The sequence below is a fragment of the Sinohyriopsis cumingii genome, chromosome 12, assembly GCF_028554795.1.
Source record: "Sinohyriopsis cumingii isolate HCF-2022 chromosome 12, ASM2855479v2, whole genome shotgun sequence".
Lineage (NCBI taxonomy): Eukaryota > Metazoa > Mollusca > Bivalvia > Unionida > Unionidae > Sinohyriopsis > Sinohyriopsis cumingii.
The window spans coordinates 78,017,713-78,036,874 of NC_142972.1; the positions used below are offsets into that span (position 1 = coordinate 78,017,713).

At 44.1% G+C, this 19,162-nt stretch overlaps 1 protein-coding gene across 4 annotated transcripts in view; it reads left to right on the top strand.

Annotated features, from left to right (window-relative positions):
* Window positions 1-19,162, top strand: part of LOC149786792 (receptor-type tyrosine-protein phosphatase H-like) — a 103,853-nt gene that overhangs the window by 31,181 nt on the left and 53,510 nt on the right. The gene's annotated exons all lie outside the window — the stretch shown is intronic.

Genomic DNA, 19,162 nt, shown 5'->3' on the forward strand with positions numbered 1-19,162 from the left:
TAAGTGCCGCGCTAGATGGCTGCACAATCAAAGATTTGAAGCATGTACCTCTTGAAATGGAATGCAGAATGACCTGTTTTGTGGCTTAACCAGACCTAAAAAGTTTTACATTTTACTATTTGCATATTATTTTGTATAATAACAAACTCGTGGTAATATATAAAAACATTTTCGAGTACTTAGCAAGTAGTGAAGGGGGGCACTCTACGTACAATGGGAATTAGCATTAAAAACACCCTTGGGTCAATCTACGTACAATGGAAATTTAACATGGAGAAAAATCGTGGGTCAATCTACGTACAAGGGGAATTAACATGGGAATAAATCGTGGGTCACTCTACGGACAAGGGGAATTTAACATGGGATTTTTTTTAAATTTTAAAAAAAATTTTTTTTAAAAAAGGGGTAGGCAATGGAAAGACTATCTCTTTTCGAGAAATATGGCTGGCCCTGAAAAGGGCCTTTGGGTTTTATGTTAATGTATTCATTAACATAAATGGCACCGCATTGGTCTTCTTCTTGTCCTTAGGCTGCGTCTTACTGTTGGTCCGTACATCAGCACTCTTTTCAGGCATCCTTGTCTTTCGACGTAGATCCTACGTATCCACAGGCTGGTGTTTGTCCTGTGGACAACGGTCCACTTCGATCGGACATACATGAGCAAGTCTGTCCGAAACATCATGGAAGACACAAGGGTGGATGACTCAACTGTAGTCCACATCTTGAAGCGACGAGAACAGGTGAATCAATGCATTGAACGGCGCTTATTTATAGGCGGAGGAAGGATTGAAACGGATTGAGTTCATTTACCAATCCGAACATGCGTTACAGAATTCAGTCAGCTCGCATCCAATCCGAAGAGAGCAGTCTGTGACGTCACGTAGTCAATATAGATTCGCTAGCGCTTGTGTGCAGTCAATCTATGCGACAGTGATTCAACATGACGGAAACTCAGAAAACGATCCAGTGGGGTGCACCAGCAGGGGAGACTGCCCAAGGGAACCCGGACTTACTTTCAGAAGAGGTGAATTGGGATTTTGTGGATTTTCTCTCCTCGCAAGAATTTGTTCCGGAACCTTCGTTACTTTCTTCATTACCGCAAGTGGAGAATTTTAGACAGAGACAGAAAGAAGAATTGGAGAAATTTATACAACGACAAAAGGAAGCGGAACAGACTTTTCTCCTACAGCAACAGCAACAAGAAGAAGAGGTAAGAAAAAAACAACAGCAAGAAGAAGTAGCAGCAAAGAAACAAGAGGGTGAAAATCAAACGGTCACGGTACTGTTGGACATTTTAGCGGAGTTAAGAAGTCTGAAACAAATGTATCAGACTTCTTTATCACGACCGAAGAGAATACGACCTTCCCGAGCCAAACATGTCAACCCTGTGACTAAGCCTACCGTACCACCCTTAGTGATTTCAACCCAATCATTATCATCATCAACATTACGCAGTCCAGAAGTAGGCCTTGGCCGTGGCAAAGGCTTAAGGCAGTTAAAATTGATTGCTTAAACTCACCCCTACACCATGAAGAAAAAAGGCCCTTTTCAGGGCCACCCACATTTCTCGAAAAGAAATACAATTTCAATTTGCCAATAACTCAAAAAAAAAAAAAAAAAAACTCACCCATGTTACCCTTTTAATACGTGTCTGTGTATGAGTGCGTGAGTGTAGCTTCTTATTTTAAAATCACAACTCAAAGACACTTACCTTATATCATTCATTTATTCTTTTCTCCATTTTTTACAATCCAATTCACAATTTATAACTCAACACTTTAATAAAAAGTTCATTAATTTCTTCTTTTCTCCTTGTTTAGTCTCTCTGTTTTTTGAATTTCTTCACCGTCACACTCTTTTCCTCTTCTTCCTCCTCGCTTTCTTCCCTTCTTCTTTTTTTCTCCTGTTTCTTTTTCTTCACCTGTCTTCTTTCTTCCTCTGAAGAATCCCTCTCTTCCTCTGAAGAATCCCTCTCTTCTTCTGAAGAATTCCTCTCTTCTTCTGACTCCTCTTGTTTCTTTTTGGGGCAATCTGGAGACCAATGTCCTTTTTCTTTACAATAATAACAGGTATCTTGACTTTTGTCTTTTTTATCCCCTGTTTTTTTTCTTTTTTGACGGTCTGGACACTCTGAAGACCAATGCCCTTTCTTCTGACAGATATAGCAAGTATCTTGACTTTTATCTCTAAAGGAAGGAGAGTAGTCCGTAGGCTGGTCTGAAGAGAATTTTCTAATGACCCCTCGCAAAGCTCTGACGAAACGTTCCATCTGGTCAGTCTCTTCCATCGTTGTGCTCGGCTCGAGAGTGAAATGAATAGTGAAAGGACAAGACACACACCCTTTTATATACGCTGGTCTGCTATGACTATAAAGTAGTTTATGGTGTTTGAACTTGAGTCATTTGACTTTTTGCTTTCAAGATGAAACGATCCCATTCATTCGAGAAGAAAGAAGAAAGTAAGAGGCAGAAACGTGATCTATCGCCTCGTACCAGGGCTGAAATCTTGGCACAAATTCATGCCAGTGATTTTGAAGAGGACATGAGTGAACCAGAATCCGAACCCTCTAAACCAAGTTCACCACCCTTTGTCAACCCTGAAAAGTACTATTCCATTCGAGAGACGGAAAAGCGCTCCTCTAGAAAATTTAGAACCACGGCTTACAAATACACGGTGAAGTTTAAAGATTTCAAGTCCGAAGTACCGTTAGAGAAAGCAGAAGGGTTCATCACCGGAGTGTGGGATTCTCTGCTCACTGCACTCAAGCGACAATGTCAACCCAAAGAAGACGATCGCTTGAGACTTTCCATACAACACGACGGTTTGAAATCCCCTGTTTGGATCGAGTTTAGCACCCCTGCAGAATTAACTGCTTCCAAAGTCATGGACAAGATTCAACACGTACAACAATCTAATGATCAGTTTGACATCACCGATGGTAAAGCCACACTGGATATGACCCACGTCTCTCCTCCTCAAGGGACTGGACGCAAAAAGATGTTATTGGTGGACGACCTTCGCAACACCAAAACGAGTCTCGTCCGAATTAACAACCCTCATGACCAGATGTGTTTAGCCCGTGCCATCGTGGTGGGACGAACCTATGCCAACAAGAACGACACGGTAGAATGGAAAAGAACCTGGAACACTATTCAACGTTCCGACCGAGCCAAACAACGAAACGAAGCAGAACTCCTGTTACAACAAGCCGGACTGCCCAAAGACACACCCTGTGGCATTCCTGAGATGCAAAAATTGCAAGATGCCCTAGCTCCACGCTACACCTTGAAAGTGCACCCTCAAGAAGTGCGCGGACCTCTGTTGTTTCGAGGCCAAGACTTTAAGGACGGAAAATACATTCACCTTTATCATCATGATGACCATTTCGATACCATTACCAGTATCACTGGATTCCTGGGATATGTTTATTATTGTGAGAAATGTGACCATGGTTATAACAATCGAGAGCAACACAAACATTGTGGATCGAAATGCACAGGATGTTTGGCCTCTTCACCCTGTCTGAGCGAAGAACCAGTGCCTTGTTCCACTTGTCTGCGCACGTTTGTCAGCCCTACCTGTTACCAACAACATTTGAAGACGCAAGGTTCACAGAAGAAATGCGCTTGTCAACTGCTGAGATTGTGCCCTACGTGTGAACAAGTCATACGTACCAATAATACCAAGGCACACGTATGTTCAGGAAAGAAAAAATGTCACATTTGTCACCACATCGTGGACTTGGAACACCAATGTTACGTGCAAAAATACCAACCCTCACCAGAGAAAGAGGACGGTCACAAGAAGAAAGGCAATTTCATCTTTTTCGATTTCGAATGCATGCAAGAGACCGGCATTCACATTCCTAATTTTTGCGTGGCTCATCGAGCGTGCGAGAAGTGCATTCAAGAACCTATCTTCAGTCATTGCCCTCACTGCAGCAAGATACCCGGAGGACGTGAAAAAATCTTTCGGGGACCGAACACGTTAGCCGATTTTGCCCAATGGGTCTTAGACCCCGTTGACAAGACGTGGAGCCAAGAGGACATCGAACGTTACGGAGATTGTCATCGTCATGCCACGGTGATGGCTCACAATTTTTCCGGATACGATGGACAGTTTCTTTTGAGGTACTATACGGAACAAGGCACCGAGCGTCCTAAAGTGACTTTGAACGGAGCCAAAATCATTTTCATGCAAGTGGGACAAGTGCAGTTTAAAGATTCGATGAGCTATTTGGCCATGCCTTTGAGTCGAATGCCTAAAACGTTTGGAATGACAGAAATGGCTAAAGGGTACTTTCCACACTTTTTCAATACGGAAGCCAATCAACACGCCGTTCTACCCCATTTACCTGAGGCTCACTATTACGACCCCGACAACATGCGTACCGAACAACGAGAAGCTTTCTACGCTTGGTACCAGGCTCACGCTTCGGACCCTTTCGACTTTCAGGAAGAAATGCTAAAGTATTGTCGTTCCGACGTGGACATTTTACGGCGTTGCTGTGGAAAATTTCGAGAACTGTTCATGGAACACGGAGGGGTGGATCCTTTGAAAGAAGCTTGCACCATTGCCAAAGCGTGTTCCCTAGTGTATCGACAACGATTCATGCCTGAAAACACCGTGGCTGTCATCAGCCCTCAAACGACCCACTTTGTCAAACGTCAATACTCGGTCAAAGCCCTACGTTGGTTACATTACTTGTGCGACAAGGAAGACAAGTGGATTCAGCATGCCCGCAACGGAGGGGGCGAAAAGACCATCGGAACGTATTCGGTCGATGGCTGGGACTTAGAAAACCCCAAGATCGTGTACGAGTTTAACGGTTGCTTATTTCACGGATGTCCTGTTTGTTACCCTGACCGTGGCACTAAAAATCAGTTTTTGCAACGAACCATGGAAGACTTGTACCAGGACACTTGTCAGCGACGCCTAAAGTTAGAACAGGAAGGATACCAAGTGGTGGAAATGTGGGAACACGAGTACGATCACCGTATGAAAACCGATCCCGAGTTTAAACGCCTCGTGGAAAGTTACCAGTTCATGGACCCGCTGAACCCAAGGGATAGTTTGTACGGAGGAAGGACCAATGCCACCTGTTTGCTGTACCAAGCCGACGAAGAGAAAGGAGAAGAAATCAAATACTTGGACGTGTGTTCGCTGTATCCCTACGTGTGCAAATATTGTCGCTTTCCTGTAGGGCACCCGCAATTGCTGACGGAACACATCGACCTGGTCAACATTCGACAATACGAAGGCTTGATCAAGTGCAAAGTTTTGCCTCCCACGAACCTATACCACCCCGTCTTACCTCACCATTGTCAAGGCAAACTGATGTTTCCCTTGTGCCGTACTTGTGCCGAAACGTGCAACCAAGACCAACCTTGTCAGCACAGTCAGGAAGAACGGGCCTTGACGGGAACTTGGGTCAGCGTAGAATTGTTCAAAGCTCTGGACATGGGATACCAACTGTTAGAAGTGTACGAAATTTGCCACTTTCCCAAGACACAACAGTACTGCAAAGGTGACCCTACTCAGAAAGGCATTTTCGCCGACTACGTGGATGCCTTTTTGAAACTGAAGCAAGAAGCCAGCGGCTATCCTTCCTGGTGTCACACTCCCGAAGACCAAATAAAATTCAAAGAGAAATACCGGGAACAAGAAGGCATCACTTTAGACCACATCGAGAAAAACGAAGGCAGGCGATCGTTTGCCAAAGTGATGTTAAATTGCTTGTGGGGTAAAATGGCACAACGACCGTGTTTACCCAAGACGGAATATTTGACAGAACCTTCCTGCTACTTCCAGATGATTCACGACAAAACCAAATACATGAAACACGTGGACGTCGTTCGAGAGAATTTAATCTTGGTCAATTACGAAGAAGATCTGGACTTTGTACAAGACGACCCTTTTGGAAATGTCATCATTGCGGCTTACGTGACAGCTCATGCTCGCTTAAAATTGTACGAAGCTTTAGAACTGTTAGAAGAACGCGTCCTGTACTTTGACACGGACAGTTGCATTTACATCCATCACCCGATTCAACATCACCCTAACATCGAAGGAGACCGTTTAGGAGCCTGGACAGACGAGCATCCCGACGACAAGATTCTAAGTTTCGTCAGTGGCGGTCCCAAAAATTACGGCTACGAATACCGGGACAAACAAGGAGAAGTGCACACGACGTGCAAAGTGAAAGGACTGACTCTGAATTATCGTACCAGTCGAGTGGTCAACTTTGGGGTATTGAAAGAAGCCTTGCAATCGGGAGAGGATGGAAACTTTAAAGTGACCACCTATCAACCGAACAAGATTGTACGTTTACCCACTCACCACATCGTCAGTCGGCCCTTGGAAAAAGTCTATCAAATCGTGTACCAGAAGCGAGTTCGACTTCCCAATCATTTCACCTTACCGTATGGACACGTTGGTATAAAACATTGGTTGTAAGAGGATAGTTACCCCACCAGAAAGATGACTTCGCCACAGCAAGAATCGAGTGAGAAACCCGATGAGAACTCCAAGTTCAAACCCTACCATTTTCCAGTCTTCTTACCTGACTATTGTGATTGTGCCCGTCGATTGGACACGTTTCAGAAATGGCCTACGAATAGGGAAGGATTACCTTCTTCGCATGTTTTAGCTAGAACAGGATTTGTCTACTTGGGACCTGAGTCAGGATTGGGATACGAGGTACAGTGTTTCGCTTGCGGACTGAAGTTACGAATGGATCTATGTATCTATAAAGATTCAGCTATTCTGGAGCATACTCGATGGTCTCCGCACTGCCCTTACCTTTCTATGGCCTTTCCACCCATCACACTACGGTACAATGTTGACGGTACCTTAGAGACGGTACCTTCCAGAACAGGACATAAAAAACGTAAAAAAGGAAAGATGTACAAGTTGGAGACTGCATTGAGACTAGTATAAAAAAGGGGCTATGGTCAAGATCGATAGTTCATTGTGACTACCAAGACCGAGCGAACAAGATGAATACTTTGAAAAAGACATCGTTTCAGTTTGGGGATTGTAAAAAAGTTGTATCTTCCTCTAGTGTGACTAATACTGGATGGATAAGACCCAGGCATTGCGACGGAAAATGTCCGGAAGGAAACTGCGATTGTCCATGTGGTTACCATTGTAATTGCGTAACGGAGTTTGCAGACGAGTGCGATTGTGAGCCTTGCGATGGGACCGATGCTGTACCTTGTGACCTGAGCGATGCCGTAAAGCATCATGGGAACTTTAGTACCCCTACCCCTGTCATGGAAAGTGATGCTGTGCGTGTCAAACCTGTGGGATGCGAAAGCGATGCTGCTCGTCCTCTTGGACATTTTACTGGGTTTCGTTTTAAAGGGGAATGTCGACCTTCACGTTTACCTCCCTACGGATGTCATCCAGCCCTGAGCAAACTCCTGTTCATGTCACCCAACCCTCATCGAAACGAACCTGTGAAAGACGAATATTCGTTTCCTGTGCGTTTGTCGGAATACTGCGACTTTGAAAATCGTCTTCAATCGTTCAAAGGAAAATGGCCAAAGTATCTGGGAGGACCGACCCCCGAAGAATTAGCCAGAGCCGGATTTTTCTACTTGGGCGAAGGAGATAAAGTCAAGTGCTTCAGTTGCGGTGTGTCACTTCACCACTGGGAACCGCAAGATTCGGCCTACGTTGAACATGCTCGATGGTCACCGAATTGTCATTACTTACCTTTAGTGGGACCGAGACATTGAAGTAACTTCTTACCATAATCATCTGTTCATGGATACTTTACAAGAGAACATTCGTGCTTTGCCTGTGGAGTTGAGAGAACGCATTTACCGAGAGCTGGTCAAAATACAAGTGAAACGTAAAGAACAATTGCATCCGATACGTCACCGGTGTTTGAACCACTGGTACCTGAAGGCTATACAAGGACTGATTCAATTGAAAGTGTTCCATTGGACAGACATTGATCAACGACCTTCTGGTTATAAAAAGGAATGGTTTGGTATGGACGATTGTAGTTACTACATTGTAAACGTACTGCATCGAATTCCAGAGGAAGAGTTAACGAATTACAAACTTTTTGAACACAATGTCAACTTGGTGAAAGAGGAAACTTCTGAACGAATTGTAATGTGTAGATTAGTGACTCAACGATTTAAATTCGACACTGAAGTGAAACCATGTTTGTGCAAAGAGTACATTTCTTGTGTCAGACCAAAGAGGATTTAGTATGACCTATTCATGGATACTTTGCTAGAGAACATTCGTGCTTTGCCTGTGGAGTTGAGAGAACGCATTTACCGAGAACTGATCAAAATACAAGTGAAACGCAAACTCAAAGTGATTCATCCGTTTTTAAATTATGCTCTGTTCCAAAGTACAAGAAGACTGATTATGAGTGGATATTACATTAGGCACAAAGTTAAACGAGGCTATTGGCTACCACCCAGCGATTCCAAAAACAGTGTATATACTTATGGATACTTTACAAGAGTACATTTTGGGCTTGCCTGAGGAGTTGAGAGAAAGGATTTATCGAGAGTTGGTGAAAATACAAGTGAAACGTAAAGAACAATTGCATCCGTTACGTCACCAGATCTTTAACCACTGGTACCTGAATGGTATAAGAGGACTGATTCGTCAGAAATTTTTTCACTGGTCAGACCTTGTTGAATACTTTCAGTATATGAATGATGATGGGCTAGACGTTCGTAATTTTGGTTACTTGGAGATTCACTTACTGCAACGTATTGAGGAAGACGAGTTAAAGGATTACCAACATTTGTTACATGGAATCTGCTTAGAAAAAGACGAAACATCTAGACAAACTCTGGCGTTTCAGTTACAGTATGTAACATTTAAATTCCCTACTGGAGAACGAACGTGTTTGGTTAGAAATTACCTTTATTGCTTCCGAAACAAAGACACTATAAAATCAAGTTGCCATGCCACGGATTATGTCACATATCATTCAACAGATTCCGTGGAAGGAACTCAATGACCATATTCAAACCGTGGATCATTACCATCAATTATTACAAGAACTGTATCCATTCAATTTTGGACGACAAGTGGTGTGTGTCTTAGTGACTTGTTTTCTGGGATTTCGTTTACCAGCCGATTCTTTGTGGACTCTTTACGATCAGTACTTACCACCTCCATGGCCTTAAATGGTCACGAAAAACTCCTTTTGTTCAAAGCCTTGCGTTTTCATCTGGATACTTCTCGACCTCAACAGGAAAAAAAGATTCGTCAACTTTTAGCGACCCAAGACGTGTATGACGATGTGTGTGTAGCTTGTGACTTACATGCCCATTGGACAGATGTTCGTGATTGGAAAAAGGGGGGTTTTGAGGCTTGGACCCAAGAAGTGGCCCAGTATGCACAAGAGTTGTTCAAGGAAAAAAGTTACTTTTCAACCCGTGTTAGTGACGGTGCCAGAAGAACCCGTCACCGAGAACAACCACTCGCTTCAGGACAGGACTGTCATGGACATGCCTGAAAGGTCATTCCGGGAGGACACTTGTGTGACAATACCTCATGTAGAAACTGTAAGAACATTACACACTGTCCCTAGGACATCTTGGTTAACCAAAACATGTTGTACAGACACTTGTTTATATTCCACTTTGATCACTTTGCTGTGTTTTATATTCCTGTACATCACTATTTGGGTTGTATGTATTTTTGTCTTTCGTGTTCATATTTGAAACATTCAATAAACGTGTTCTGAAAAAGTATATAAACTCTTGTCTTGTTTGTTTTTTCGTGTCACAAGTGACATTTCTCATACCATGGCTACCTCTGCTGTCTCTGCTCCCTCTTCCTCTACTGTCAAAGTCATCGACGAACACTTAGATCGTGCCAGTTGGGAGGCTTTGTATCTTCGCCATCCCTTTAACATGCTCATTGCTGGACCTAGCGGTTCGGGCAAAACCGAATTCGTCAAACGTTTGATCGAACATAAACATCATTTGATCGATCGGCCCCCTCAACGGATCGTGTGGTGTTACAAAGAGTGGCAATCGGCGTACAACCTCTTGCGAGAAAGTCAAGGCGATTCCATCGTGTTTGTGGAAGGCATTCCTAAAGAAGACGATGGCATCGTCTCTGACTCCCGTCTAACCCATTTGGTCATTTTCGACGACATGTTAGGAGAAGACGAAGAAGAAATTAAATTGTGGTTCACGCGCAAAGGGCATCACCGTAATGCCAGTGTCGTTTACATCACCCAAAATTTGTTTCAACAAAGTAAAGCCCATCGCACCATCAGTCTCAATGCACATTACGTGGTCTTGTTTAAAAGCCCTCGAGATAAATCGCAAGTGCAAGTCTTAGCCAAACAGTTAGGAACGCCTTGGCTGACTCAGGCGTACGACGATGCCACTCAAACTCCACACGCCTATTTACTCGTCGATTTGAAACCTACGACCCCCGAGGATTTGCGATTTCGTACCCACTTGTTTCACCACTGGTGCCAAGACGGAGGACCTGTCCTGTACACGTCTCCGTCCTCGACTTCATTTCACTCCTCCCATGAAAAAAATCTATAAAAACCTCGGACCCTTTTTCGTCTGTCTCACACAGTGTGAACATGACGTCCCTTCAGTCACATCTTCCCGTCAAATTGATTCGTGCCTTGTATGGCATCAGCCGAGAAAAAGATCCACAAACACGAGCCCGTGTCTTAGAAGCTAGTCTCAAAGAAGTCTTACGATGGTTCACGGTGACGGCACGTCAATTACTCCAAGGAATCATTCAGATTCCTCATCAAACCCAACGCTTTTTCGATCGAAACAAAGTCGCTTTGGTCCAACTGGCTGATCCCCGCATCGACACTCAAACCAAAAAACAAATCATTTTGAAACCTGGAGGGAGCGGTACTCTAGGAGGGGTCATCATTCGCTCACTCTTAAGATGGGATCCTAATGCCCCCAAAGTTATCCCCAAGACAAAAGTTCAACGAAGCCCCAAGAAGAAAAAGAAAAAGACCAAGTCCCCAAGAAGAATAACTTCTCCAGTGGCAGGACCCTCCTCTTACCAGACACCACCACCATCACCCCGGAAAAAGAAAAGAAGCCCCAAGAAAAAGAAACAGAGAAAAAGTCCTCAAAAAAAGAAAAGTCCACAGAAGAAAACTAGTCGCAAGAGAGGCACTTCAGCCAGGACGCAACCTTACACTCGCAAGCCACGACCTGCCACAACGTCTCCGGTAGCCTCACGTTTGTCCACTTCTCCGTTGATGTCACCAGGAACTGAAGAGTACTTGGAGACGTTGATCACACCAAGAACTTCTCCGTTGATGACCCCCAAAAGAGCTTCCCCAGTGGCAGGACCTTCCCATTTAGCAGCAGTGGCTGCTGCTCACAAAGTACCTTCTCCCAAAATCAAAGTTCAAGAAAGATCGGGCATGTTACAAAGTTTACTGGATTTGTCCAAGCAAGAACTGGCTCGATTTAGTCCGTTACGTACCCCTGCACGACGTGTCATGCCTGTCCTCAAACTGATAAAACGTAAAGACAATCAGTGGCGACGCGTTCCAGTATAAAAAAGGCCTGTGACCGAGTAGGGTATCAGTGTTTTTAGGTGCTCCTAAAGACTCAAAGATGTCACCCTCCAGAAAACCCCAAGGAAAGAAAAGGAAAGGACTACCACCACGTTTAGCCAAACATGGGGACCTGTTATCTGTCCTGTCCAAAGCTTCTCCACCCCTACGAAAAAAACTCATTCAAACGACCTCCAAAGAGGTCATCGATACCGTGTGCGAATGTTGTTTGAACGTTTTGAAAGGCACTATCCCTTTGTCCAAACACCAGAAACAATGCTTAGGCAAACATCGTCACGTTCTTCGGAAAATGGTTCAAAAGAAAATTCCCATTCGTCAAAAAAAGAAGATGTTGGTCCAACGTGGAGGCATTTTACCTCTCTTGTTAGGCCCCATACTGAAAGGAGTCTTGGGAACCATGTTGGGAGGACTGGTGGGAGCAAGATAAAAAGGCCTTCGGAAGTCCCAAGATCTCAGAATTCACCCCTGACAACCCCATGGAAGGACGAAAACTAGCTTTAGTGCCTTACAAACGATGGATGGAATACCATCGGTGGCAAGAACAACGCACCCCGCATTTACCTCCCAATCCCAATTTGAGCGAGATGTCCCAGTTACAACACGAATTGCAATCCTTGCTGGATCGCCAAGATTTGTCCGAAACAGAAAAATCGCAAAAGTACGGTCAACTCTTGCAAAGACTGCAACTCTTTCACCAGAAAGCTTTAGACGAAACAGCTCTACCCACTTTGAAAGATTTTAAGACCTTGATGAAAAGTCCAGCACCATCACCAGTACCAGTACCAGTACCAGTACCAGTGGTCAAGACAGAAAAAGGAAAAGAAGAAGAAGAAGAAGGATTTCAAACTCCACCCGAAAAAGTACGCAAGTTAACAACACCACCTACCTCCAGAATTGGATGGATTAAAAAGATGATGGCCACCCCTTCTTCCTCACAAGAGAAAAAGAAAGTGAAGACAGAAGTGAAGACAGAAGTGAAACAAGAACCGATATCCCCTGCTCAGACATCCTCCTCCTCTTCGACACCTATTGCTGGCCGCACACGCAAAGCCTTGCAATCCAAGAAAATACCCCAAGAGAAAAAGAGTAGCCTCTTCCAAGAGTGGGTGCCTTATTAAGACACCAATCAACACAAAAAATGGAAAAAGTCTTAGCTAGCATTTACTACGATCCCTCCCATCCTGCAGGTTACGCAGGAGTTCAAAAATTGTATCGTGCTGCCAAAACGCGACTGAAAAGTCTCCGTTTACCTCAAGTGCAACAATGGTTACAAGAACAAGCTACCTACACTTTACACAAACCCATTCGACGCAAGTTTGCCAGAAGTCGCACCCGAGTGGAAGGCATCGATCATCAATGGCAAGCCGATTTAGCCGATGTCTCTCATTTGGCCAGCTACAATCGTGGTTACAAATATTTGTTTTGTGTCATCGACGTCTTTTCCAAATTTGCCTGGGTCGTGCCTTTGACTTCCAAATCGAGCAGCGAGTTAGTGCGAGCCCTGCAACGGGTGTTGAAACAAAGTGGCCGTCGCCCTCTTCGATGGCAAACGGACAAAGGCACCGAATTTCTGAACCAAGCTTTCCAAAAAGAATTAAAGAAACGTGACATTCATTTTTTTACCACCGAGAATCCCGAAACCAAAGCCAGCATCGTGGAACGTTTTCAACGCACTTTGAAAGAACGCATGTGGAAATATTTTACGCATCACCACACTCTGAAGTACATCGACATCTTACCGCACCTGGTGCAAGCGTACAACCAATCTTACCATCGAAGCATCGGACGTGCCCCGCAAGACGTGACTCCCGACAACGAAGTGCTGGTGTTCGAGCGCCTGTTCGGTACGTCCCCGACGAGGGCTGTCCCCAAGAAAAGTGGAGAGTTGACCGTAGGAGATTGGGTGCGCATTGGCAAAACCAAACGCACTTTCGACAAAGGTTACTTACCTAACTGGACGACCGAACTGTTTCGCGTCACTGGACGAGTACATGGCCGTCATCCTGCCGTCTATAAATTGGAAGACATGAACGGAGAAGTACTCAAAGGAACGTTTTATTTGCCCGAGTTACAACGTGTCACCAAAAAAGAAGACGACGTGTACGACATCGAAAGCATTCTCGAACGCAGAACCCGTAAAGTGGGCAAACGACGTGTCAAAGAAGTCAAAGTACGTTGGAAAGGATATCCACCCAGTTTCGATTCTTGGATCGACGCTTCGCAAGTCATCGACTATAAAAAGAAGAAGTGACCATCATGCCCTTTCACACAGCAGACGCAGCTACGTCGACCAGTCCTTCTTCCCCTAGTTCTTCTGTGCAAGATTTACAAAAACAACCCTTGTGGGTGTGGTGTGGAGAACGTGTGCCTAAAACGCAAATCGTCTTTTTCTGCCAAATCTTCGTGGTGTATTGTGTCATCGGAGCAGCCATCGCCAATTTGAGTTTGCAACAAGGAGACAAACAATTGTGGACCATTTTATTGAGCAGTTGCATCGGTTACCTACTTCCCAATCCCTCCCTGAAATTCTCCTCGAACGGGAACGTTGTGTCCAGTGCCAGTGCCAGTCACCACTCCAACCACAATCAGAACCCCATTTTGGGCGGAGACACGCCTCTGACGTCCAGTAATATCCCCTCGGACAGCCACAGAACTCTGGAATTATGAGTCACCAAAACCAATTTTACTTAACCTTACCCAGTGACAGTTCCATGGAGGTGTTTCCCAACAACACGTTGTGCTGTTACACAGCCAAATTACCTCAAGCCATCCCCTTAGATCACGAAGCCCATTGGGAAGTGGCTTTAGTAGAAATGATTCACCCGACCCAAGTCCTCAATGTCATTGCCCAGCAAAATACTTTTACGGTGGAAGTTCATGACGAGCCATTGCAAGAGTACTTGGATAAGAATGTCAAATATGACAATAAAACCTATGATGAGAAAGTTAAAACGTGGACCTACAACTTTGTGATTCCCCCAGGCTATTATTTCAGTGGTCATCATTTGGTCAGCACCATAGCCTCCAAGTTTAATGGTGTGTTTGGGGAAGTTTTTAAGAAGGACAATTTCAGGAACAAAAGTGTCACCATGGAGTACCACAAAGTAGCTCGTCGCTTCTTGATGAAATTTGAGCGAAGTAAAATCGTGTCCATTATATTTTGTTCCGAATTGTATGACATGTTGGGCGGGGACACGGAGCTGAGGAAGAACTTAGAACGAAAAACATCACCCGAATTACCAGTCATTTTCGACAACGTGACTTTTGGCCAGTATTTTCGTACCCCGGTAGAACTGAACCAAGGACTGAATTTGATGTTCGTGTACTCCGATGTGGTGGAATACAACGTGGTGGGACACACCTCCGTACCGTTACTGCGTGTCATTCCTTTCAAAGTAGATTCTGCCACAAACGCTGACGAGGAAGGTGGAAACACTTATCACGTCCACCGCGAATTTGTCCATCCTCACTATTTGCCGGTCACTAAGTCGTATTTGGACACGGTCAACATTACTATAAAAGGAGATTTGGGACAAAATATTCCATTCACTAACAAAGGAAAAGTCACGGTGAAACTCCATTTTCGAAAACGGTTCTCTCACGACTCGTAAGTAAGTCATGTATCCAGTGTACCAAGGGGTGGCTCGACAGCGAGGACACGGTTTAGGAGACATGTTAAAATCGGCCTTTCGTTCGGTGGCCCCAGTGTTGAAACCGATGGTGACACGAGGATTGCACGCCTTGAAAGATGCGGCACTGACACAAGGCAAAGAATTTCTCCAAAATGTCATCATCGACAAACAGAACCCTAAAGAAGCCTTCATGAGGGCAGGCAAAAATGTCTTGCTGCAAACGGGCAAAGACATTTTAGGCCGACGAGACACACCTATAAATGCCCTGCACGCTACCGAGTCAAGCATTCAGCAAGGACAAGGCAGAAAGAGACGAAGAAGAAGAAAACACCCTTTCACCAGACTTCAAGCGAGAAAGGCCAAGAAAAGAAGAACCGTTCGAGACTTAGACGTTTTCGATTATTGAAACACAGCAACAACAAAAAATGATGCACCGAGAGTCTTGCGCCTGTTCCAAGACGGAACTGGATCTGTTTGCCATGCCCCCCACCATGATGACCATGCAAGAATCCCAATGGGTGGAATTTCATCCCGTCTCCTCATTGACCGATTCCGCTCCCATCGAGTTTGAAATCAAAGGACAGCCCGAAGATTACATCGATCTGAATAGCAGTTACTTGTACTTGAAAGTCCAAGTTCTAAAAAAAGATGACAAAGGAGTAGAAGACGATGATAATATAGCTCCCGTCAACAATTTCATGCATTCCTTGTTCAGCTCAGTGGATTTGTACTTGAATAACAAACTGGTCAGCAGCAGCATGGATACATACCCTTACCGTGCCTACCTGGAAAATCTCTTGACGTACGGAACAGATGCCAAGACAAGTCATCTCAATGCCTGTGTGCTATGGGTAGATGACACACCGGACAAGTTCGACGCAATAGATCCAAGCAATGAAGGCTTTGAGGCAAGAGAAAGCAAAATCCTAAATAAGAACAGTTTAGAACTGATGGATCGTTTGCATTTGGACATGTGGTTGCAAGAGAAATATTTGCTGAACGGGGTGAATGTCCGCTTGAGACTGAATCGCAGCAGTACCACTTTCCATTTGCAGGCTGCTGATCTTGCTAAGGCTCCTAAAAGCACAATTTTAGAGGCCAAACTCTACGTACGACGCGTAGAAGTGTTACCCAAAGTAGGTAACGACATCAGTCAAACGTTGAGCAGAACGACTGCCAAGTATCCCATAAGACGTGTGGAAGTGAAAACGTTCACCATTCCTGCTAACCAGCAATCCATGATCGAAGATCATCTGTTCCAAGGACAGTTACCCAAGCGTTTAATCCTTGGTATGGTCCTGAATTCAGCCTTCAACAGAGCCATCAAAGAAAATCCTTTCAACTTTCAACACTTCAACGTGAAGAAAATCGAAGTCAGTCGCGATGGCAAGACCTTGTGTACCCGACCTTTCGAACCTGACTTTGCCAACAAAAATTACTTGAGATCGTACTTGTCCCTGTACGAAGCCACCGGCCAGTTAGGAACCAACACCAGTCACGGCATTGAGTATGACGATTATGACGGAGGCTATGCTTTGTGGGCTTTCGATTTCACTCCAGACCAAGGCAGCGACGAGGGACATTTCCACCCTATAAAATCTGGCCAGATTCGTGTGGAACTTCAGTTTGCAAATCCTCTGCCAGCAACAGTGAACGTCATCCTGTATGCAGAATTCGATAATACCATAGAAATCAACAGTTTGAGAGAAGTCATTCTAGATTATTAGAAAGCCATGGAAGACTGCTGTCCCTCTTTACCTAGTGGAGACACTTTGGAGATGGAATGTAAGGAGACCGTGGAAGGAGAAGAATCTCAAGACAAAGACGAAGAAGTTTTGATGAAGTCGAGATGGCCAGAACAAGAAGCCCATTTAGTCTCCTGTTTTGCCAAACACTTGGTCGACAAAATGACGGAATTGATCAAGAAAAATTGTTATGGATGTCAAAACGATCATCCCAGTCAAATTCAACACGATAAATGCCTGATGTTGAGTCAAGAAGAAAAATTGGACGAGTATCTGGACGAAGCTTGGAGTCTCATCTCGAACAAAGACGTGTTGCACCAGTGGTATAAAGACTTGCGTGAACATTCTTGTCCAGCATTAACCACTCAAGAGATCCATCGCATCGAAGCTCTCCTGAATCAGAGTGAGGAAACAGAACGAATAACCGTTTATTCGTCAGACATTTTCAAGCAAAAAGTCAGGATCGAATTGACAACTTATTATTACCTGTGAAGAAGAAAAACAAACACAAAAAACAATGGATACCTGGGAACTTTATTACCTTTTGAACCACAGTTCGTATACGTCTTCTTGGAATCCCGTCGTCTGTGCTAAAGATGAACTCCCTCATCGCAAACCTAAAGACCATCAAGCTTACGTGATCAACACGGACGAAAGTCATCTCCCAGGAACCCACTGGGTAGCCGTCTACTTTCCTCAAGAAGGATGTGTGGAATATTTCGATTCGTACGGATTGCCCCCTTTGGAAGACGATATCATAGACTTTATGAGAAGAAATGCTCAAACCACCCGATTCAATAACGTGAAATTACAAGGCACAGATTCCTTGGTGTGTGGACAATATTGCGTGTATTTTCTGCATCATCGCAGCCTGGGCTATTCCTTAGAACATTTAGTGACTCATTTCGATCCTCGTTCTTCTGCTAGAAACGATGTGAAAGTAGATCGATGGTTTTGTGACCATTATGCTTATCTTTTGTCTCAAGCTAGGAAACGTAGTGTCCATCAATGGCCTAATGATTTCCAACATTGGAAATCACAATTTCATTCACAACGTTGTCAGCCTTGTTTAAAGTAGATTGTATTTGAAGAAAAAAATGTTTGTAATTTGAAAAAAATTGTTTGATGTTATAATGTTGGAGTTGTTGTTAGTTAGTGTTAAGTGATTTTTGAATAAAAAATGTTGTGTTTTGAAAAAAATGCCTTTGTGGTTTGTTTAGCTAGAAGAATGTTGGATTGATGCTCTTTCATTTCTTACTATCCCTCTCATGAACGTTGCGGCTCGAAAACCGTGTGGGGGATGTTTTCCTTCACGTCCGCGCTTTCACTTTAAGAACCGGGTTGTTCCCAGTCTAGCCATCCATTGTCGACTCATCCTCCTAAGAAGATGTGCTCCAAACTAGCTAAGCTCAACGAAGCCTACGTGAATCTGCATAGGGTCAGACACAGTCTGATACCGAAGCCAGAAGAAATAGAGAATGTGAGAATGTTAAAAATCACTGAAGACCTGATAGAAGAGCTCTTCAGAGAAGAAATGAACAGGGAAAAAGAAGAATGGACAGAGAAGTACAGACTTCAGAGACAGCAGCAACAACAACAGCAGCAGCAGCAACAGCCTGAAGCTGACAGAGGCTTTGTGGATTGTCGTATCGACACCAAAGAATTCTTCTTCTCTTTCCGAAGAAGCAGACCTATCGCCAGAAAGTCTATCCTCAGAGGACATCGCATTCTTAGAAACTAAAAAGAATGCCATAGCAAAACAAAAAACAGCCCTTTTCAGGGCTACCCAATACTCTAGAAAAGAAATAACGATCGATTTGCCAATGTATGTAGGTAGAGTAGTGTGAAAATAAACACTAACTCTAGCTTTTAAAAATGTGAGCGTATGAGTTTGTGTGATTGTGTTTGTAAGTGATAAAGTAGGTTGGTGTGGATAGTAGATTAAAATGATGTTTGTTTTTGGGGTTGTTTGAGGTGTATATTAGGGGTTAGATTGGATTGCTTTGCGTATGTGGATAGTCAATTGAAGTGATGGGTAGCATAAAAAAGTGAGCGAGTGTTTCTTTTAGGTCCGCGCGTTGTTGTTTTAGGTCATGATCTAGGTAAGATGAATTTTATGTTTTTAGGGGGATGTTTTCCATCACGTCCGCGCTTTCACTATAAATTGAAACTCGTTCGGCAGTCGAGCTACCCTTGTTGATTGATCAACACCAAAAATGAAC